General features: G+C 43.2%; 1 protein-coding gene and 1 long non-coding RNA gene across 2 annotated transcripts in view; one reads left to right on the top strand and one right to left on the bottom strand.

Annotated features, from left to right (window-relative positions):
• Window positions 1-1,545: 1,545 nt before the first annotated feature.
• On the bottom strand, window positions 1,546-22,004 carry LOC137468690 (uncharacterized). Its single transcript, XR_010996111.1, has 3 exons — window positions 21,698-22,004; window positions 21,319-21,657; window positions 1,546-1,976 (listed from the first exon to the last, which is right to left on the bottom strand). It is a non-coding gene; the product is annotated as an uncharacterized lncRNA (long non-coding RNA).
• ST3GAL1 (ST3 beta-galactoside alpha-2,3-sialyltransferase 1) overlaps window positions 21,119-24,205 on the top strand; it is a 77,454-nt gene continuing 74,367 nt past the window's right edge. The window contains exon 1 of the mRNA XM_068180570.1: window positions 21,119-21,262. The gene's annotated coding sequence lies outside the window, so the exon portion shown is untranslated. The remainder of the gene's footprint in view (window positions 21,263-24,205) is intronic.

The following is a 24,205-nucleotide window of genomic DNA, read 5'->3' on the forward strand; positions in this document are numbered from 1 at the left end:
AAAGAACAATTAATCCCATCTTTATCAATATGTAAAAGTTCCTAAATAAACATCACCAGTCAGAAGGGGAATATTCGAACCTGTTAATTTTTTTCTCTAGCAACCTCAGTTTTTGAAAAAAGCTTCTACATTACTGTAGAAGCTTTTTCATACTTCTGGTTGGTCCTACATGGTTCAGTCTTGTGCTGTGTAGATATACCCAAGTCATGTCTGAAAATACCACATCAAATACAGAAAGCAAACTGATCATATTAATGGAATCTTCCAACCAGACAATCAGTCCTCCTGAAAAGCAAGATAAAGAAGCCAGGAAGCCTGGCTGTCTCATTCAGGACTGTTGCAGTTTCTTTGTGTGCTCCTGCACTGCTCTGCATAAATACCCCTTGACTTACAAGCTTCATTTATTTGCTGAAATTAATGCAACAGCATGCAGTTACTATGGTGATGTCGGCTCCCTGTCTTAGGCTAAATCCATACCCACATGAGAGCTGGTTCCTGCAGTGCCTGGAGTGTGCTGGCTCTGGAGTACAACCAGACTGGAAGCCAATGTGTAGGAAAGGCTGGGTGATCAGGGAATGTGGACATCACTGACACAGAGACATTGGCTCTGCAATAGCTATGGACTTTGTTTGCCTGCCTCCGTGTCCCTGTATCCTCCATGCATGGAGGGGACAAGCACAGATGACCTTTAATCTTTATGAAGAAAGCAATGACACAATTCGTGTCTCCCATCCTTGTTGCTCATGTACCCTTAATGATGCTTTCCTTTTGCCAGGCTCCTGACTTTAGAGACAGGAAATAAGGATAGTTCTGCCTTATTCTCTTGACTGCAAAAGGCAAGACTTCAAAAGTAGGTGGAATTCATGTGTCCTGGCTTGTAAGTTAAGCATATATTCTATTTGCCATCTGTTGGAGGTGGGCATTTTTCTTATCTCTTCCAAGAACAATGTCTCCCTCCGGGGAGATATCTTCTGTTAATGGGCCATTGAATGACTCACTGTGTGACTGATGGGGTTGCATCATCCCATTGTGAGATGCTCCACCCAGAGGGAAGAGCCAAGCATCCCTACTTGCATAAAATCAGCATTTTTTGAGACATGAACTCAGCCTCTTCACTGGATTCCCAAAGGAGCAGCTTCTTCTCCACTGGATTCCCAGAGGAAGACCAGGCCCATCTACTCTATCACCAGACCTTCAGAGAAAACTACACCCTTCTACAGGACCACCGTTTCAGCAGCATTTCATCTGCCACTCCAGGAGGAGCAGCCACCACTTAACTGGACTATCACCAACACCCTGACTCCTCAGGGTGTCAGGTTTCTGACTCCATAAGTAGTTTTTTTTGTACTGATTACATTTTTTATTATCATTATTATTTTTTTTCCTAGTAAAGAACTGTTATTCCCATTCCCATATCTTTACCTGAGAGCCTTTTTATTTTGACATTGTGGTAATTCGGAGGGAGGGGGGTTTACCTTTTCCATTTCATGGGAGACTCTAGCCTTCCTTCACAGACTCCTGTCTTTTCAAACCAAGTTATCATGCAATGACAAGGTCCTCAAAGTCTCTGAAATACCTTGAATGCTGTGATATCCTCTGTTTCCAGGGCTTCAGGGCATTTCTCAGATGCAAAGTTTTTTCACTGGTCTTCTACATAAAAGGCTCCATTTGTAATTACTAGAAGCAAGTAGGGAACTTCCAAGAGCTTTAACAAATTCTCTGTGGCTGGGAAAAGGGTGCACTTAATCAAAGCTGTGGTTTGCTGTGAATTACCCACTCAGCTGGTGATGGTGACTGGCTTTACCCTGCAGCTTATTTGTGTTCCCTGGAGCCTCAGATACCTCTGTGCTGCCATGAGGATTTTGTCTTGTTCAACCTTTTCTTCAGGAATAAATCTGTATCCAGTGGTGCCTCAGTCAGCAGGTTTGTCTGCTTGGTGCAGTTCCCCATGGCACAAAGTTGTGCTGTAGCATATTCTCGAAAAGAACAAAGTTGCTCAGATGTGCTATAACAAAGATGGTTTCCTTGCTATGGTGGCACAGAAATGTTTGCTCTGTTGAGAGATTAAAGAACATCTGCAGAGTTTTCTGCTGACAGGAATGTGTCACTTCACAGCCGGCTGTTTGCACAAGTACCCTGTCATTACCCAAGCACCCTGTCTGCAGCTGTGTGGTGCCCAGGGAAGGAAAGAGAAGCGGGCTCATTGCACAGTCTTTCTAGCAGATGACTTACCTGCTGCTTGGAGCACTAATCAGTGTCAAAACAACAGGGTCTACCAGGCTGGAAACATATTTATGGGTAGATTTTGCAGTGTCTGTAGATGCAGAAATTTTGGTAAAATTAGGGAAAAAAAGAAAAGGGGGGAAAAAAGGGAAGACTTGGAGATAAAGGGAATTTATTTGTCTAAGAAGTTAGAGATCTTAAAGCTCCCATTTTCTTAACTTAAAAATCCACAACTGAGATCCATGAATGCATTTGAGCTCTTTAGCTATGGAGGGTTGTATCTTTGGATGTTCTTTCAGTTCCCACTGAGTCTGAAGCTCTTCAGGTGGTCTCCAACACCTGACTCAGAGAGAGGAGAGGGCTGTGAGCTACAGAGATAGTTCTTCATGGAGACCTATGAGGCTGACAAAATGCTCATCCATAGGTATTGTGAAAGAGTGTCTCAAGCTGTTTTGGTGCCTTGAGAGGCTACCTAGAAGAGAGGCTAGACAGTGTTAAAAGAATAAAGCAGGTATTTATTAAAAAGGCCTTCAAAGGATACACCTTGGGCAGTACAAGAGCCCGGCCAAGGCTACACCCAAGATTGACTCCAAGTCATGAGTTTTCACACTTTTATAAGTTTTGGCCCATTTATACACTGGGTTAATTGTCCAATTACAGCTTCAGGTTATGAAGTCCCAACCTCCCAGTTTGCTCTCCTCAATTCCCTGTTGTTTGTACTTTTTGGGCCTGAAGTTGCAATTATGTCCTTGGTTCTCAGGCTGGAGAAGGATGTTTTGTCTGACTAAGCTGTGAGGAGAACTTGCTAAGACTTTATGAAGTTCAGAGTTCTATACTAATGCAGTACAGAATCTGGAAAATATGAAAGCTAAAACTTAAGGCATCAACTTCAAAGGTCTTTCCTGGAGATGGGAGGACCATGAGGAAGTGGCAAGACTGCAAAAAGAGAGGCTTCAACATATCAAGTTCTTTAGCAACATCAAGGCAACAACTTTAGAATAAAATTGCAGATTGTTTTAACCAGTCTAGAGCAGCACAGCTATCATGAAACAACAATCCCCCTGGGACTGGCACTGATGCATCTGAGCTTTCAGCTCTGTGACACCTCTGCATTTTGAAGAGAACAGTCTCCCACAAAACTTCCCTTTGTAGAGGACAGAACAAACCCAGCTGGTTAACATGCCATGCTCCCTCACATGGACTTTCCTCTTAGCCTTCCTTTTTTGTTTTTCTTGCAAGGAAAGAATTATTTTAATGCTATTTAAGCTGAAGGAATCTGGCTGCTGTTACTGTGCACTGTAATTCTGCTGCCCTTCTGGCACAGCACAGCCCTTTCCTCTCCATGGCAGCCAAAGGAAAAGGAAAGGGGAATGAGATCTGGGCTACACTGAGGTGATTATTTTAAAAAGCTCATTGAACAGACCATTTTGCAGTACAGATGTCACCTGCCATTAAAATGGGAAAGGAATTTGCTCTTTTCTCTAGCACACAGCAGTGGGGTTTGCCTCATTGAAATGTAATCCAGGTAACTGCCCCATTCAGGATGCACTTCCAACCCAGCAGTTTGGGAGTTACAGCTCTGTTTGACTCCTTAGGTAAACAAAGACAATAAACTGTTCCCCAAAATAAATAGGAAGCAGAAGACTTGACCTCAAAGATAAAAAACATCCTGTGTAACCATACACCACCTCTCTCCTTATCTCTGTATGCCCACATTGTCTCCCTGTGATGTGCACAATCACCAGCCCACATCACCAGCACAGTGAATTGGGTGGGAGTGGTTTTTGTGTTCACTGGCCACTTCAACTCACCCCACTTCATAGCCATGACAGTCAGAAATTAAATGGAAATGCTCTCTTTTCAACATGTAGGAACTAGACTACAGCTAGCAAGAATAGTAATTAAAACCCAGATCCAGGCAGTTGTAAGACTTTTCAAGGGTGTGATGCTGGAGAAACTAAGGTCAAAGGATCCCTGAGTCAGTGAAGGCTTAGATGCTAGCAGGCATTATGTAGGCCAAAAAAGGGTAAACAGTGGCTGTAAGGTCAGCAGGAGCCTTTGTGGTCATCTCTGCTGAGCTCCTGCATAAGGTACAGCAGCGTTTCCTCGTGGTTCCCACGTCTCCTGCCTGAGCATGAGTCCCTTTAGAAGGGCACAGAGCCAGCCTAAACTCTCAGTCTTGGGTGAAGATATCAAGGGATGGATAACACCCCACTGCCCTCAAGAAGGAGATGTTAGAGGAGGAGCTTGGATTTGGCCTGGAAAACCTCTCATTCCACTGCTCTCATGCCCTAGCTAGGACTAACACCCTCTAGGCCCAACAATTGTCCTGGCTGCTGCCTCAGAGGGCAGGTATTGGGCTTTGAGCTTGTTCAGAAGTTAAGCTGTTAGTTGATGCCTCTCAGCTGAGATAAAAGGCTTCACACATGTCACAAAACCCAGCCCTAAGGAGTCAATCCTCTTGGAGAAGCATGTTCCAGAGGTGGTCTCTATCCCTCAGCACTGCTGAGGGGCAACAGCTAATGGCCCCCTCTCACAGCTGCAAGGAGCTGAGTGTTTGTGTGGGTCACTGTCAACATCAAAGGTGGGACAAAACCTCCTTGGTGTTCACTTTGACCTTCTGGTGAAGCTTTGTTCTCCTTTTTCTGAAAAGTTTCCAAGTCTCACCAGGGTGAGACAGTGTTAAAACAAGTATTCAAAGATGGTTAAGCACTGAGTGAAATATGAATCAGGACCCACCCTGTGTCACAAAGGCTGGCAGCACACCTCCCCTGTTTGTGCTATTTATTCATTGGCCTTGTTGTGATGAACTGTCACCTTACAAATATATTTAGATTCACTTTTCAGACTGTCTCTCATTGGATACAGTGAACCTGGAGATGTACATAGATGTATAAGGCAAGTTGTAACTCCAAAATACCCCACACCTGCATAAGGAATCATGAAAAAACCTTGGTTAAAGGTGAATTCAAGAGCTCCAAGGCAAAATCTGTTGCCGATGTGTGAGGTACTTAGAACCTTGTGCTTTGTCTGGTTTCTGCTTCTTGACTTCTAACTGGGCATCAGAAGCCTCTCCATAGATCTTCAATATGCTGTGATCTGCAGACACAGAAACCTGCCTGTTCCATGGGAGCTCCCTGCACGGCTACTGGTTAGCCCACATGGCTCCCAAATGCACTCAAGAGATCCTCATTGATTTTAACAATAAAGCAAAATTCAAAACAGGTGAATCATTCCCAAATCTCCAAATCAATGTTAAAATAGCATTCAATATTGTAATATATTTTGGAAAGTTTTGGGTTGCATTCTGGTTTCCTAATCTTCAGGGTGCATTCAGTGCATGTTCTTAGCAAAATAGAAATAGTGTATATATAAACTAAAATACAGTTAATACTACATTTACATTTTATTTAAGTATTACTATATATAACATTTAGGTACATAAATGTTAATATACTTCATCAAAGCTAGAAATATTATTTTCTAAATTGTGAGATATTCCCATGTATTTTTTTTCCTGTGATAGTGTTAATTTTCTTTATAGCAGCTCATATGGTGCTGCTGTGTTTTGGATTAATTCTGAAAGCCAATGTTTTCATTACTGCTGAGCAGAGCTTACACAGAGTCCAGGGGTTTTCTGCTCCCCACCCCACCAGCGAGGAGGCTGGGGGGAACAAGGAGTTGGGAGGGGACACAGCAGGGATAGCTGACCCCAACTGACCTGTGAAAAACATTTTCACTCTCCTGTGAAAATTTAAAAAGTTTAATAAAGGACAGTAGGAGACAAGGACCACAGAGCAAAGGTTATTATGCACTGAGCCAAGACCACACTGTCACCTTCGGGGCTACCCCTTAAATACCTTTTCCTTACCTCAGCCTGGTGCATATTCATAGACCCTTATGCATATCCATAACTAGTTTACATTTTCCAGGAATATCTTACATGGCTCCTCCTTGGGTCCTCCTTTTTAGAGCATGCGTGTTTCTTGGCTGTGGTTTTGGCTGCTTGTCTTTATCACTTCCAGTTTGGGCCCTGGTCCACACTTCCTTCAGACGGTGAGTGCTGATAGTTGGCAGATCTGTAGCAGGTGTCCTCATCCTGTGTTCATTGGGTGCTATCCCATCCAAGCAGGCATTTTAACACAAGCATACTTATATGCAAGCATATATACTATGTCTAAGCTTAATTAACAGCAGAAATACAAACTATATATTTATAACAAAGTTACTTTAACACCACACATAAAAATGCCATTTTAATATTTGTGAAAAGCCAATGTTATAATATGTATCTATAACACGACCCAAGCGATATTGCAGGTCACACTCTGTGTATAAAGCTGGGGGAGAAGAAGGAAGAAGGTACATTCAGAGTGATTGTGTTTGTCTACCTAGGTAGGGAGATGGATCATGGCTTTCCCTGGGATGGCTGAACACCTACCTGCCCATGGGAAGTGGGGAATAAATTCCTTTGCTTGGGCATGCAGTTTTTGCTTTACCTGTTAAAATGTTTTTAACTCAACCCACGGATCTTCTCACTTTTACCCTTCCCCTTCTCTCCCCTATCCCACATGAGGGGATGAGCTGACTATCAGGGTTAAACCACAACACCCTCAAAAAAGCTATTTCCAGAAATGGGGGATTTCAGTGAAACAGCAACACTTCTGTGCACTGTTTGCTCAAATAGTGGCAGTGATTTTTCTCCCCTTCAGATTTTTTTAGGGATGAAGCCTTAGCACAGTTCAGTTCTAGAATTGCCACACAAATATTGCTTGTTACATCCGTAATTTGAATGCTGGGTATTCAGAAATGACAATTCAGCTTTCTAAAACTGAGCACTAAAAAGTAAAAGCTATTTCCAAAAGTCCATTAATAACTTGCTTATGCAATAACATCCACAAATCCAGTGTCAGAGTGAAACTTTGAATTCCACAGACTTTAACTTGCAGAAACACACTCGGCCTCTGCATATGCTACCTTGGGAGATGAAGATCCATCTGAAAAAGTCTATAAATTTGAAAAATAACTCTCATAAAAATGAATGTGATTTATGTAATCACATTAAGGGGAAAATACCCTGAACAGTTGGTTTAAGTGCTTAGACTTCTTTAACTTAATATATCCATATGGTTACATTGTAATTTTAGATTTTTTTTTCTTGCTTCATACTCTTCTTTGTTAAATTTGAGAAACAAATCAAGGTACTGGCACAAAGAAATTAAGCAACAAAGATGCCTCCAAAGAGTGCTTGATTGTTCCCACATGAAGTAATGATTCTTTCTACAAATTCCCCTAATCCTCAAGGAAACATTATTCCAATTGTCACAAGGTCGTTTGTATGATTGTCTGTGAACAGACAATCATCAAAATTTTCTGATATAAAAAGCAGAAAAATAAGTGAGGAAATGAACAAACTACATTTATTTTTTTAAAAAGCAGGATCACATTAGCTAAGTAAAGATTAGTTTCAAAATGCCAGACATGGTTTGAATTCTTAGTAAATTGTTTCATGTTTTTAACACTTTCACATTATCCCACAAGATTTTCGCTTTTGCCTAGATTTTACTACCCCTGCAATGATCCACCACTAAAAATACTCCGTTTATCTGGAGCTCTCAAACTGGCTTATGTGCTGCTTTTTAACTACAGCTTCCAAAGATCTTGAAAATGATTATTTAAACCAGCACAACACCTTGTGTCAACCTTCTCAAACCAATGCAAGCCCACATTATATTGATTTAAGTGAAGTTGATTCCTACCAACTGAAACGAAATGGATACAAATCACTTTTAGGGCAATGTGGAGCTGCAAGGGAGTGGTGTGATCTCACCTGCACATCTTGGCTCACTGACTGCAATAGTGTACAGCAAAATTCAACAAGAAAAATCTTTTCTGGGTGGAATTTCTTCTTCTCTGCAATTCATTCTTCCTGTCCCAAACATGGTAAGAACAAGGGATAAGACAAAGTAATAAATGCCAAAATGAATTTGCTTTCATTTTCTATATCAGACCAGTTTATGGCTAAAGAGGAGGTTGATGTTCAGATGAAAGAGCAAGTGTCAGCTGAAACTTGGCTCTAGGATGGCCTGAACATCTGTGGGGACACAGAGCTAAGTAAAAATGGCAACACTTGTCCAAAAGTGCTGTTCATTTTTCTGAAATTATCTGCAATTAGAGCTAGTAAGCGAATGGGGGAAGAACACAGGGATGGAGAGAGAACGGGCAAAACAGAGGGGAGAGAGAGACAGATGGGGATAGGACTCACCTGAACTGCTCCTGCAGCTTCTGGTGGAAGACCTGCATAAGGAACAGCAGGATTCTCTTGAGAAAACTCCTTATTTCTCCCAGCCAGAAAGACTGGAACATCCCCCTCAGCCCTACATGCCACCCATGCAAGTAGGCAATATATAAATATATCAATCATATTTATTATGTGAGAACATTCCAACCAGCCTTTCTTAACACAGAGATAAGATGCTGGGCAGGAGAAAGGATTTTCATTACACTTCTTTCCTTCAGACCTAATAAGCCACAATGGACTGATGGTCAACACCCCAACACTTAACACACTTTGTATGAATTAAAGGGAACCTGCTGAGATACACAAATCTTTTGGCATTTGTTGCAGAGAGTATGTAATTCTTAGCATGTCTTATTCAAGTGACAGAAGTAAAAAAAAGCTATCAAGAATGGATTCATTGTTTTCTGCTTTATAACTTGACAGATGTAAGAATTTATTTAACAATAAAACACCTGGCAGCTGTCTGGCAGGGCTAGTGGCTGAGCCTGGTACAAATAGATACAGCTGAATGGCTAATGTTGGAAACCAAGCTGGAAGGAAGGAGCTGAAACCTGTGATGCAACAATGCTTTTTAGTATCAGAAAAAAGGGAAACAGTTACAGAACAAAAATATCAAGATCAATAGTTACATAATCTGCTCTTTTTCCAGGGGACCACAATTATTAAGGCATTTTCTCATCTGAGCTACATGCAACTCATTAAAAAGGTACAATCAATAGCAAGCACAGACTGTGGACAGCATAAGTATTGAAATCCAGCTCTATCTCCCTAACCACATTTTCAGTATGCTGCCCCTGTGTGCACCCCCAGCACTTGAGAGTAAGTCCTCTCATACATAGGCAATAACACCATGCATCTGCTGGAGATCTGCAAAGCCTCATCAGTGTGATGTGCAGAGGAGGATGCCAAGGAAATGATTCAAACCTGGGAAAATGCCTTAGTCCAAAAGTCAGACTCATCTTGCCTAAATATAGAAGTCTATAATGCAGGCTGTGATAGGAGAGGTAGCCAGCACAGGGTTCCTTGACTGCTGCTAGAGAGAAATAGGAATGCTGTGAGGGACATTTATCCAGCCTGGTTTAAAGATTCACTCTGGGATGAGATGAACTTCACCATGAAAGGGCTCTCATCGCTCCGAGCTGACTCCAAAGGGATGGTGACTAGTGCTGTACAGCCATCTGTTGGGTAGAAGTGCACATCTGGCCTGATATATCCATGTGAGAGACCGAAAAAGTTCCATCTACTTAATTTGTCAGAAGCAGATCACAGTGCTAACATATCAAGGAGACCTTCATGTAAAGACAGGTTTGTTTCCAATGGGCATTGTTAACAGCAGACAGAAACAGGAATAAACAGGTGTAGGCTGAAGCCGGATACATGCAAGGAAAATACAAAGTGAAGGGCTTTGTACAATGAATGAAACAAGCCACTGCTCAACAGTAGAAGAGGTGGCTTCTTGATCTCTGGGAGCCTCCAATGTTTTTATGAAACATCAGTGCTCCAGTTCCACTTAATGTGGATTAAAGGAATAAACCTATCAACCTGAATAAAACTGTGTTGCTCCATAAATCAGACCAGATCAGATTACTTCAGAATGTCTGGCTGGTCCCTGTCTTAAATTTGTTTTAAAACATGCATACTTTTCTATATCTAACAGTCTTCTCCTCTGTTCTCCAGGGGAAATAAATAAACATATAAAAACACAGTAGGTTCTTTTGTCTTCAAAAGAGAGATAATCCTTTTCAAAAATAACTGCATTCTACACAGCCATGGCAATGAGCACAAGGATTTCATCTGCAAAGGCAGGAGCAATTTTGCAAGCCAAACTGAGTAAGTCACCTGAGCTGCTGCCCCCAGAATCAATGGTTCTTCAGTCTCCTACTTACTCCAAGTGACAAATGTAAGTTGAAGGGGTTGGGTTTGTTCAGCCCCCTCCAGGTGGTACTGGTGTCCATAACCACCTGGTTTCTGAGATAATTAGAAATATTTGCCCTGAGCTCTGCATTGCTGGCTCAGTTTAGATCTTAGAGAATTCAGTAGAACATGTTCTATTGCCTCATGTGAACTGCTGCCAGCTCCTCTGACTCCTTTGTGAAGCAGAGTTAGAGCATCACAGGGGCAGCTGGGAGGTGATGCATGCACTGTGCTATGTCCTCATGTCTTTACACATGTTGTTTCTTGTTTTGCATATTTTCCTTGCTGTAAAACAAGAAACAGTTTTGTGGAAACATGAAGCTACCGTTCTTTATACAAGGAAGTGTGGGTCTAACGTATTAAGGCAGGTTATTTTCTCAAACAGGAAACCATATAATATACTTGCCAGGAGTGCACCAAGCCCCATATGCAAACTTCAGAGAATTTGTTCATCCTTGCATCTTTCTGACTTTTGATATGATGGTTACCAACATTATTTTAATTTACAGTCTGAATACCTTCACCTGCACATGATACTCTTTTCTCCTTCATCTGCTGTACATCCTCCCTTCCCTGACATTTACCTCTCTATCAATCAACAGCAATAGGACCCCACCTCAGCTTTCGTTTTACAAGGTTGAGCAAATCTCATTCACCCATTTCAGGGCTTCATCCTGCCATCAGCTTAAAGTCATCATGTACATCACAATCTTTCCCCTTCTACACTGGAAGCATGTAAAGAGCTCTTATCCCAAGGCAGATTGTTTTATAAATTTCTAAGGGTGAGGTTCACTCAGTTATCTTGCCCTAAAGGACATCTTGACAGCTCCCTCAAATGTGCTGACTGCTTTCCAGCAGTTCATCTCTCAGTCCAGGCAACTCCTCCTACATAGATCTTGGAGAGAGTTTCCAATATTAATGATTCCATGGTTCTGTGCTTTATTTGGATACCTTCTCTTCCTGAGTAGTGGGCTTATCTATGATCTTGGGTGATGTTGCACCCTACCTCATGGAGGTGTGCTGTGCAGCACTTTGAACTACATACTGAAGCTTGCTACAGGGGCCTGTTTCTGCACCCTGGCTGCAGGCACAACCTTGTACATCAGTTGGGCTGCTGCAGCAGTGAAGGTGAGCACCTCAACATCAGGAAAAAAACAGTACATCCAATGGGATTGTAGGAGACTGGGAAATGTTCCTGTCTCCTTCGGAAGCTATTTTGAATCCACTTTCACTAAAAGCACCAAAGGCTCTGTCTGCACCTTCATAGAACCATAGTTTGGTTTGGGCTGGAAGGGACCATAAAGATCATCTAATTCCAACCCACCTGACATGAGCAGGGAGACCTCTTACTAGTTTAGGTTGCTCAGATTCCCATCCAGCCTGGACTTGAACACTTCCAGGGATGGGGCATCCACAACTTCTCTGGACAACCTATTCCAGTGCCTTACCACCCTCACAGGAAACAATTACTTATAATACATAATCTAGATCTACTTTGTCTCATTTCAAAGCCATTTTCCCTTGTCCTATCACTAAATGACTTTAGAAAAAGTCCTTCTCCAGCTCTCTTTAGCTCCTTGAGGTCCCCAAAGGTGCTGTAATTTTTTTTCACTAACTTTTCTTATCTGGTCTGAACAGCCCCAACTCTCTTAGCCTGTCTTTGTAGGAGAGATGCTCCAATTCTCTGATCATCTTCAAGGCCTCATTTGGAATTCCAGTAGGTCCATATCTTTTTCACGTTGGGTACCCCGGAGCTGGATGCAGTACCCCAGGTGGTTCTCACCAGAGCAGAGCAGAGGGGCAGAGTCCCCTCCCTCACCTGCAGCCCATGGGGCTTTGGATGCAGCCCCGGACACGTTTGGTTCCTGAGCTGCATCCAGAGCACATTGCTGGATCATGTCCATCTTCCCATCCGTGGGCACCCCCAAGCCCCTCTCCTCAGGGGCTGCTTTCCTTCTGTTCATCCAGCAGTCTGTGTTTGTGCTTGGGACAGACCACGCTTAGCACACACGGACTCTGTACTACCAGTCTGGTTCTACCCTTTGCCCCAAAGAAAACAGCCAATTATCGGGTATCTTTTTCTAACTTAAGTCTTAACTAAAGTCTTTAGCTTAACTAAAGTTCAGGTAAACACAATATATTTTATTAATCTTTTCCTGAGAATAATTTATTTTCTCAATAAACTTACAAGGTAATCTTGTTTACTGTCTCTCTGATAATCACAGGTTTGAGTTTTATCCCACTTTGTATTTATTTCCAGATGGTAAGTAGTTTTTTTCCTTCTGGATTTACTCTAAGAAATTACACTCTATTAAGCTTAGACGAATCATTCTCTGGTTCTCTAAATGTTTTTTTTTTTTTTTTCCTATTTCTTAGATGTAGGTTATGCTCTGAATGCAGCATCTGTCTGGTTTACACTAAGACGATTTTCAAGTCTTTGAAATCTTTTGTCCAGATCTCATATTTAATCATTACATTCCTTAGTTTACACAACTTCAGTCTTCTGCTATCAGAGATGTGTACTCCAAAGTGACCTGTGATGACAAGATTTTCTCTAAACATTGAATTGTTAATATCAGATCTAAAACAGCATTGCAGCTGACTTGGTGTTGCTTTACTGAAGAATTCTGCTAGCTTTTGCACACAGAAATAATGTGACATAAGTATTTTCAATATAATAAATTGATTTCTAAACATTTTTAGTTTTTTTCTTTAGCACCATCTCAACTGGTCTGTCCTGCACTGAGCTCCAAGCCGTCGATTAACAGCAGATCTTCAGAATTATCCCTGCACGAGCATTCACCATGCCTCCTCGGGGGGGATTCTGCTCATACCATTTATCCCTTCCCAGCCTATCTCAGTAGCTAGAATGTACTGAAAAGTTACTTTAACCAATATATCTGTCAAGAAAGCAAAAACACACAAACTTTTCTATCCTACCTGTGTTGTTATACTGCTTTTCTACCATTCAAAATAAATGCCTATCCATACTAAATTAAGCTGTGTGAGTAACATCTGCCAGGTGTGCTTCGGGTTTTTATTCACAACTTTCCCTGGGGATGAAGTCCACCTGCAATTACCCTTTTGTGTTATTTTTGTTTAAGTTAATACAGAATGTACAGCCCCTGGTATGTGTGTGATGTCCTTTGAGGAAAAGAATTTGTCTTGAGAACTGCATGGTGGCACAGCTCGTGTGCTTCTGTGACATTCAGGAGAGATGAAACTGTTAGCTGGTGCTGATCAGACAAACACATAAGCCTGACTTTTAAAAGGTTCTTCTTTGTTACTATATTTATTTTTTTGGAGCCACAGAAAAATGCGTTCTTGTCAAAATGTGTCTTTAACAGGCTTAGCTTGCCATTCTTCTTGTGAGCTGGAAACTCAAACAGAAGCCTAATAAACACTTCAACCTAATCAACAACATTTATTTTCTGGGTCTAATTTCACCTTATGGTTTATTCCTGACTATCCTGGGGACAAGTGAAATGAAATAAAATTACATGATGCTAATAACTTCCCAATCACTTAATGCACTTATTTTCAAGTCTGTACTTGGGAATAGATGGTACTCAAGGCACTGCGAGATCCAGATGGCCAAAGGTAAATTAGGTTTATTTTACTTCTGTGATGTTCTGTAGGTGACATCTGAACTGCAAAGAAGGGCCATTTATGTTGGAGAGATTGAACATGTTACATTTTCTGTGAAACACACACAAAGTACACATGGCTGCCTCTCTCTGCCATGTAGTTACTTACCTTTATCCTCATTTTAGGTGCTTATGCCGTTTCTTCCTTCTGCAGTAAAATATATATGGCCAATTGTTTTTATATTGTTCTAATCTTCCTGTATCCTGACAGATGTTGAATCATAGAATCATTAAGGTTGGAAAATACCTCCAGGATTATCAAGTCCAACCTTTGATCCTGCCCACTAAGCCGTATCATGAAGTGCCATATTAACTTGTTTCTTGAACACTTTCAAGGATGGTGATTCCACCCCTACCTGTGTTATGTTCTTTTTTCTATTTTCATATCCCATCAGTGCCTTTTAATTTTTTTTAAGTGTTTATTATTCTTCTCAGGGTTTACACTGTCCTTATAGCAAAACTTGCATTTATCCAAGAGTACAAAAGTGAAGATGTGTTTCATAGCACAGAGAGGTTTTTATGTGAATTTGTGGGAGCCCCAGATTTGCTGAATATTTCTACAAATCTGGCTTTTGGTGTTTACTGTGTGTTTTTATGTGCTGAAATACTGAAAAGTTTCTCTGACTTTCACAGATATTTATTGAGAGCAGATTGTACCAAATCACAACCTTTACCCATAGCCAATGCTCCTGTATACAGCACTAATGAGTCCTAGCAGCAAAAACCACGTCTCTGTGTAATAGTTTGGCCTGACAAGAAATCTTCCTTTGATGTCACAGCTGTCTCTGATGTGGGCCTGCACCCTGGTCCTGCGAAGCAGAGGCTGACACCACTGACTGTGTGTCAGTACCACTGAGCTCTTGCAACTTGTCATCATTTGAATTCCAAGAGCAAGCAGGGAAGGATGTTGTTTGTTGTTTCTCTTCTCTTTGCTTTTAATGCACCTCAGTGCCAGAGCCTGGCCGTGTGAAGCATGGAGGCTGAGGATGTGATCTAAAAGCCTGCTTTAAGCCTGCACTCTTTCCACTTGCTTTTAGAAGACTCTGGAACAGGGAAGGCTGTTACAGTCCTGTGACGTCTGTCAGAAGTGTGGGGTGTGGTTTGCAAAAATAAAAAAAACAACAGTGAGAAGACCAAGCCAGACATGAAAAAGCTGTGTGTCACTTATGCAAAGTCTACAGCCACCAAATAGCCTTATCAAGGTTGTTAGCACAGTGTATAAAGTGCTACTGTTGCAAGTTATACAAAATAAGTGCAGTGACTCTTACACATTTGAATACAGAACACAATGTACCTCTTCAGTGGAGGTAAGGCAGGTACACATATATCACCTGTCATATGGACATAAATCATCTGTCTCTTCTGCCAGTCAGAACAAATAAATTGTGCACAGTCCACCTGTGGTCAATCTTCTTAGATTCATATCTATAAAGTTGGGAAGTATTTAATCTCTTTCACATTTAGTCATACTGATCATCAGGTGTGTTCTGTATGGTGTAAAATAAATACAAATCAAATACAGATCATTAACTAATATAAATATATAGATTACCAGTAAATCTCTTTTAAAGGGCACCACCTGTGTGGAGCTTGAGTCTGACCTGGGGGCACAACCAACAAGGTCAGTAATCACTCCTGGTCTGTTCACTGAGACAGGAGCTATCCAATGGCATTTTGGCCAGTGCAAAGAACAGCCCCATTCAACTCATTCAGAATGAGTGGGAGAAGCTGGGGATGGGGCACTAGTTGGCCACACTCCTGGATGTCCCCTCTTTCCTCCCACTGGGAGCACAGTGCAGTGCTTGCACATCTTTTAGATCAAGACAACCATTTTTGAACGACAATTTATTTACATAGGCAAGGAGAAATAGCTTCTTGGCAACTGTGTACATGCCAAATGCTGGTTTTCTATTTTAACCTCTAGACACAATGGCAATTGGCTTGTTTGAAAGATGATGGATTATGAACTGAAGGGACAGCTAATGAGGGGGGAGCAAACATGAGCCCAAATCTGCACTTCCCCAGTGCATTGCCTCAATTTACAGCTTGGTGAAACACTTGAAATTGGGTTTGGGCCCAAGAAACTTTTGACCAATAAATTGGTACCAATAAACTAGTAACCAAACCAATTTATTTTTAGCTGCAAATATGGAGTAACTTTAAAATAGAAATGAAAACTGGATAATCCAGGAATACAAGGAGAAGTGTGGGAACCAGTCAATAAGGTTGAAACCCAAGCTGCCTTTGAGCGTCTGCAGGGTAGATGCCTCTTCCCTTTCTTGTTGCAAGCAGTCAGGAAGAGACAAGAAATGAAATCCATAAAAGGTTGTTATTCACCAACAATTAGCTTTGCCTATTAAAACTGTCAAGAATTACTCAGATAGTGTTCCTAGAGCAATATTTAGGGAGTTAACAGGATGTTGGCAAAAAAATACTCCAGACATCCTGCAAAAAATAACCCAAAGACAACATGTTTCATGGCTCCTTCTCCAGCACTGCCTGGGTCCATCCCTTTGGAGCCTTAGAGTAAACAAATCACAGCTGCTCTACCTCTACCTTGGGATGAGGCTTCTTAAGATGGGAGAGCCATAGTTCTGCCCACATCTGGTTTAGCAGTGTGTGCAAGAGGAAAAAAGTACTGCAATTGCTTCATTTCTCATCTTTTCTGATCAGTGCTGGTGATAATGGTTTCCTTGTTATGGTTTGTAGACTCCAGCATGCTGCTGTGTTGAAGCATAGGAGGGCTCAAATCTAACTCTTAAATAAAAAAGGTTTTGGTTCCAGCACAGCATGTTTGTAAAATATCTACTGACAAGTCAAAAAGTGTTCCACATGGCCTGTAAAACATATGTTAAAAATTATGCATCATAGACCAGCTTTAAATTATTCATTTTTAATTCCTTCAGCCTTGAAGGGGCTTTAAACATTGACTACTGAGAAACAATCCTGCCACTGAGGGAACAGCTATAAGATAAAAAACTGGCTACTTTAAAATATAGAGAAAAATGCTTTACCTAGGCACAGTTTCTGAATTTTAAAATAGGAATAAAGTCTGGATCCCCACTTGGTAAAAGCTGATACAGCTCCTTTGAAGTCTGCATAACTATCCCCCATCAGCAGCTGAAAGCCCTGGCCCAGACTTTAGAATAGATATAGTTTCTCTACATAAGATGACAAGCAAGATTTGCATGGTTAGTTCAAACTATTCCATATTCACTGAGCTGTTGAGGAAATACTGTCTGTGAAACAAATCCTGGATTCTTTCCCAAAAACATCTAAATGACACTTCCTAGTGAAATGCTACAGCATGAGGGGGATTGGATCCAGCACGCTGGGTTGGACCCTGCTGTAATTCTGATGGCATTATCAGAGAAGACTTGTTACCTCCATGCTCCTTGGGGTGCATCAGGGAAGTTGAGAGCATCTGAAAGAATTAAGTGAGTGTAACACTGATATAAAAAGGAGAAACAGGCTCCACACTTGCTGTTTCAGGTGGATTTGGTCTTGTTCTGTGCTCTTGGCTCAGCCAGGTGCTGGCAGAGTCTTGTGGATCTTCTCCATGCTCTGCACTTCTCCATGCTACACCCCTGTCACTGTGTCATGCCTCCCTGAGGCATCTCTGGGGCAAACACACTCCTCTTCTGCCACCGTGCCCACCCTGAAGTCCTCTGGCTTGGCTTGCCTGGCAGAGGCACGGTCAGCTGCGGGGGACACTCCCCTGTGTCTCGAGGAGAGTCGGGGAGCGGCTAAGACAGAGCGCTTCGCTGTCTGCCTTGTATGGAGGAGAGGCAGCGTCCGAGGAGGTAATGAGGGAGTCGGCTCAAGGCCAGAGGAAAAGTCTCAAGTTTAATCCAAGCTCCGAGGAGCTCCGAATGCCATTGTCCCAGCGGCGGAAAGCATCCTTGAGGCTTTGGCAATCATCTTATAAACCGGGGCGGTAACCAGGGGGAAGGGACGCCCACCACCCAGTGGGGGGATTCGGGGGAGTGGAAGGCGGAGGGACAGACAGAAACACAAACCAGAGGGGGAAGTTCAAGGGAAAGACCCCTGGCCCTCATCCACTCACTTGACACCCAAGGTGGAAGATTCTGGGAGAGTGGGATGGGGAGCCGAATGATGGACAGGGTACCAGGGAGGGGACAGGGGAATGGCTGAACATTTTCAGGGAGATTTTCATTGAGGGAAAGGCAGGAAAGCTTGGGGTGGAACCACCAGGAGAAAATGGGGGGTGAAGGGGCAAACCATTGCAGAACTGTTACAGAGATATAAAAACACAATATAACACTCTTCCACCTTGCTTCACAGAAGGGAGCCTTTCTGAGCAAACTCAGGCACTGCAGAGCTCGCCTCCATATCTCCTTCTTGCAACTTGTGACCAAGGTTGGTGTGGCTGGAAGGGTGCACCATATCCTATCTCTTGTGTGCTCCAGAAAAATGATGCAGAGACGGGACTTAAAATACAGGAAAAAAAAAATATATATCACTCCCTTTCTTCAGTCACAGAATCATGGAATAGTTCGGTTTGGAAGGGATCTTAAAGATCATCTCATCTCAACTCCCCTGCCATCATCAGGGACACCTTCCACTAGATCAGGCTGCTCAAAGCCCCCTCCAGCCTGGCCTTGAACAGTGCCAGGGATGGGACATCCACAGTTTCTCTGGGCAACCTGTGCCAGTGTCAACTTGATTAACTATCAATAATTAGGACATTCTTGGCTGCTGGGTTAAGCTTTCCTTGATACAACCTAGTGAAACTTTATATGTTGTATGATGATAAATCAGCTGTTTTACAAGATACATTTTTTTTTCTGTTGAACTCATGGACAGACCAGGTGTGGTACAACAGCTAGTGAAATGCAGAGTGCTCAGACTCTTTCTCATCACTCTCTCACACCCTCCCTCCTCCCAGAAATACTTGGCAGAAATCTCCAAACCTGATGCAAAACTGAATTACTGGTGAGCTGTTCCCCAGAGATTCGTAAACAGAGATTTTTCGTAAACAATCCCAGTCACCCACTATTATTGTGAAGCAAATGAAGCACCAAATTCAACCAATTTGCCTGAAAGTATGAGAGCATCAAGGCAAAAAGGTAACAGAGACACTAACAGACAATCAAATTGGAGCTTCTCTTCCCACTTCCAGCAAAGTGTCAAGCAGCTCCTGGGAAAAAGCACTGAACAGCTATTTAATAGACTGTTTCCACCACACAGTAATCCCTTGTATTGATACGCTCCTCGTAAAAGACTACTGTGCTTTTTTTTTTTTAATGCTCATTACTGTAGATTAAATCCCTTCCAAACCCTGTTTATGAAGGATATAACATTATGCTGCTCTTCAGTATCCAGAAGCAGGATTCAGTGATGGGGTGAGTCCCTTGAAGGGCTTGTTTGGGCTTATGCTTCCTAAGCAGAAAGCTCAGGCTGTCATAGGTGCTCTCATCCGCATGCAAATGTCTGCACAGCGTGGTACATGATGTGACACCGGTCTAAATCCACACTCAAGCTTTTACTAACATAACTCTATGGAAACAAGCTCAGTGGTGATTGATGAATTACAGCTCCTACACAGCACGTTACAGTTTCCACTGGAAGTACCTGGTGCTGGATTTAATAACCCAACAATGTGGGCAGTTTCAGTAATTAGATTAATCACCTGTAAACTCATCTGCTTCACAAAGGGAGTTGTGCACCGGCTGTCCAGGGTTATGGAACATGTTTTTCAGATCTCAGGAATGCAATCTCCCCTCTGATATGTGCTGTGCATGTTCACTGTGCATATTCGCCTGCCTACGGAAGGGTGGAGGAGAGAAGATCAGAGATCATTTGCTTCTTTGGAGGTGCTATAATCCCCCCACTTCTAGTCATAGCCCCAGTCTTTACACATCTCATGGCTCCAGTCTTTACACATCGACACTAAAAAAGCCAGCATTACGTTGTTAAATAGTTTTAGCAGACACTTTATCACTTCAATGTATCTGTCTGGGGAATTCTTTAATGATGCTGCTTTCTTTTTAATTCTACAGTCACCTTAAAAATGTCTGATGCTGGACAGAAAGAAGAGGGCTGAAAAACCTCTCCTGTAAAAACAGGCTAAGGGTGGGGATTGTTCAGCCCAGAGAAGAGAAGCCACAGGGGAGACCTTATAGAACCTTTCAGTATCTACAGGGGCTGCAAGAAAGCTAGAAATATTTGTTTGTTTGTTTGTTTGTTTTCCCAAGGGAATGTAGTGATAGGATAAGGGGGAATGGCTTTCAAATGAAAGAGAATATGTTAGATATTTGAAAGACATTCTTTCCTGTGAGGGTGGTGAGACACAGGACCAGGTTGCCCAGACCAGTTGCAGATGACCCATCCATCAAAGTGTTCAAGCCCAGGCTAGATGGAGCTCTGAGCAATACAAGCTCTGGTCTAATAAAGGTGTCCTGTCCATAGTAGGGTGATCAAAACCAGATTATCTTTAAGGTCCCTTCCAACCTAAACCATTCTATGACTGTGAAAATCGACTATGCACTGTTTTTATTTTCTGCCCCGAGAAGCGCCGAATTGCTTTCCACTTTCCCTGCTGCGATCACCTTCGGGATCCGCGCAGCCCAGTTTCAGACACAGCAGTTTGGCGAACACCGACATCCCTGGGAGGTGACTCTGTAGGGAGGACCCGACGAGAGCCGGCTTTCATCCCGGGGGCGCTCGGGGCGAGTCCGGGTTCGCATCGCACCTCTCCGCTGCACAGCCCCGCTCAGCGGCCTGGGGGAAGTGATGGGAGGGGAATGGGGGTGAGGTGGGAGGCGATGGGGGAGCGATGGGGAGGGGGGTGATTGGGGAGTGAGATGGGTTGATGATGGGGGGTGAGATGGGGTGATGACGGGGGGATGATGAGGAGAGGCGATGAGGGGGTGGTGGTGGGGGGTCCGCCCCTCCCGGCCCGGCCCCGAGGAGGAGCCGGCGGGGCCCCGCGCCGTCCACGTGGCCGAGGGCGCGCTATATGAGCGGGCAGGAAGCGCCGGGGAGGGAGCGAGGGGAGGGACGGGGCGCCCGGAGCGGCTCGGCGGGTAGGGCCGGCAGGCAGACGGACAGTCACACAGACAGCGCGGCAGCAGCCACAGCAGCGACCGACCGTCCGTCCGTCCGTCCCCACGGCCATGGGGCTCGGCCGCCCGCCGGCCCCCCGCACCCCGCCGTGAGTACCGCGGGACCCCGTCCCTCTCGCTGCCGCCCTCCTTCCTCCCCGCTTACCTGCAAATCCCCCGCTCCCCGCCGCTGCAGAAGGCGCGGTGGGAGCCTCCCAGTCTCCCGACTCCTCACTCGGCTGTTGAGTTGTTGGGGTTTTTGAAAAATTATTTCTGTGATTTAGAAGCAGGGGTGGCCCCGGTGCTGGCGGAGCTCGCAGCATCCCCCGGCACTCCGGAGCGGGGAGGCTTCTCCCCATCCAGCCGGGATTTCCCCACTGGAGGGAGGCAGAGGGGAGGCGGCGGGTGCCGGGGTGGGCTCTGGAGGAAGGGGCCACCTTCGGGCGATGCTCGGGGGGCGACGGCGCCGGAGAACCCTCCTCCAGCTGCCCCACGGGGACCGGTCCTGCCCAGCGCCGCCGCCGGCTGGGAGCAGCGGGAGGGACCAGCCCGGCGGAGACCTGCACCCTGGCTGGTTTGTGTTATTTCTTTCTCCCCTGGGTAGGCTGTGTGCCGAAAGAGTAAAGCCGGTGTTACTCCGTTAGAGGGCAAAAAGCAGGCTAGCTGTCTTAGGTATCCGCTCGCACATTCCGCCTTGCAGAATTAATTTCTAGAGGAGCATAAATATAACTACTCTCCGAGGTCAGCCGTTTGTTTTTATCGTACTTGGTATATTTATCTCAGTAGCAAACATCTCTCCCAGGTCCTTAGTGTGACTGTGTGTAGTCTCGGCACAAGTGAGAAGCCAGTTAAAAAAAAAAAAAAACAAAAAAAAAACCTTGATGTATATTTACTCATTTGAGGCACACAAGATTTTTCAACTCTTTATAACGGTTGGGCATGTATGAATCCAATATACTGAAATAACTCATTCATGCAATTGTAAGTCTGAATTATATATTTGTCTGCTGGGCACATGTGTTGAAGGAAAAACCTCCCTAATTATGGATCTTTCAGAGAGATTGGAAGGGTGACAAAGTCCTTGTAATCTTTTGGGTCAATTTTCATAAGCTCCAAAAGCTCTCTTTGAAAAGGAAATTAAATTTCAGTGTACAAAAGGGACAGGAGATTCAAGGATATAAAAAAGAGTCTCTTATTCTACTTTGATCTTGTCCTCAGGAGTTCATTTATTTTAGTGCTCTTCAGTGACAGAAGTTAAAATGAAGAGTTGCCTTTAACTGGAGTCTTCCTGCCTCTTGGCATTTCGGGAGGTACTCAATTAGCAGCACACTTCTCCTGTGTATTATTTACACAGCTTCAGCTGGAGGGGTGGCTCTGTGTGAAGCATCTGCTTGGAAACACTTGGCTTGTTACATCTACAGCATCCTGTACCACCCATGCCAGCCAGTACCTTCCACAAGACAGTGTGTTCAGCCCTCCTCAATTTTTCTGTCCCAGTGCAGAGCCGGTGGTGCTCTGCCCACTGTGCTCAATGCCTCGACAGCGCTGCTCTGGTGTTGGAAGAAGTTGGGGGTGGCCCTGGGCTCCTTTTCCTGCTTTCAGCAGAGGCAGGATGTTATCTGCAGGTCATGGCTGTGCTTAAAGTCCTTTCTGGACCTATCTGGGAACCTGACAGTTTCTAATCTGCTTGAGCACGTCCATAGGGGTAAAGGAGGGAATGGCTGGATGTGAATAAAAAGAATGAATTTGTTTATTAGTTAATAGCATGTGTTTTCTTGATTATCCTGGAAACAACAAAGCCCCAGCACAGGTCTGTGGTGAACTTGCTGCTCTGTTCCTCTGCTGATTTCTCACTTCATTTACTCTGTTTTGGTGCTGCTGTAAAGTAACATTTCTGTGTCAGGAGGTTTAAGTCCTCTGCCTCAATGAAGTCCCAGTCTATGGTTCTGCCAAACCAGCTTTTAAATTACCACTAAGTTTTTAAACTATGGTTCTGCTAATACACATTTATTTTACCTTTTTGCTTAGTAGTGTGTAGAATCGTTGTCTCTGAAAGTGCAAAAGAAGAGAGAAATTGTATTACTTATTCTTTTGGCTCATTCACCTGGTGCACAATCTGATTCTGCAGAGGAGACTGTGAATTGCCCTGTTTGTATGAATTTGTCACACATCCCAACCAGAAACAAACCTGAGACCTTCTTTACAGTTTTTCTTCCAAACTTGATGGTACTGCTAATGGTAATGGCCTCTCAATTGAGGAAGGTTGCTTTTCAAACTGAACATAATTTTATGTAAGACTTGGTATGTGATTATCAATTTTCTTTTTTTGTTTATGTAAAACTGTGAACAACTTGAGAGGAAATTAAGGTCATGCAGATGGGACTTCCATCTTCTAGGTTATAAAAACATCTTTTATGTCAAGTGAGTTGCAAATGCTGCCATTAAATGATAGTAGAAATAAATTTTTACTTGGAACATCTTTTGCACTTTTTTTCAAAAGCGTAGTGAAGCAGAAACCTGCTTTTAAAAAGCAAAGGAGAGGGAGCAAACTCAGCTCACAGCATATTTCAAGTGCTGTTAATCCCACCACCTGGTGGAGCTTTTCATGGCTCTGGCTGAGGGAACTTTGAAAAGGATGCATTTTTTGTCTTGTTTCAACACTGTCACATACCACATGTAGAATTTCTTCAACTTTTTTTTTTTCTTACCAGACTTAATTAATTTTCTGTCTTCTGTATCTTTTATACTTTGCAGAAGGCAGCATAGGACTACTGGTGTCTCATCTGAAGCAGCAGATAGATAAACTGGTGAAGTAGGGGGTAAAGTTTTCACCTACAATACTTCTTAAGTGAAAGAATTATTTTTAATAACCAGCCCCTCTGCCAAGATACTCTGGTGGAACTTTTCAGTGCAAGCCCAGTTAGCTTTGTATATATTTTTATATAAATATTACTATAAAATATTTTTATTTACTATAAAATATTTGCTAAACAGCCTGTGTTCAATCAAGCTTGCAAGGAGCGGAGAGGCAGATATATTTTGAACTGATCTGA

The sequence above is a fragment of the Anomalospiza imberbis genome, chromosome 1 (genome assembly GCF_031753505.1).
Source record: "Anomalospiza imberbis isolate Cuckoo-Finch-1a 21T00152 chromosome 1, ASM3175350v1, whole genome shotgun sequence".
Lineage (NCBI taxonomy): Eukaryota > Metazoa > Chordata > Aves > Passeriformes > Viduidae > Anomalospiza > Anomalospiza imberbis.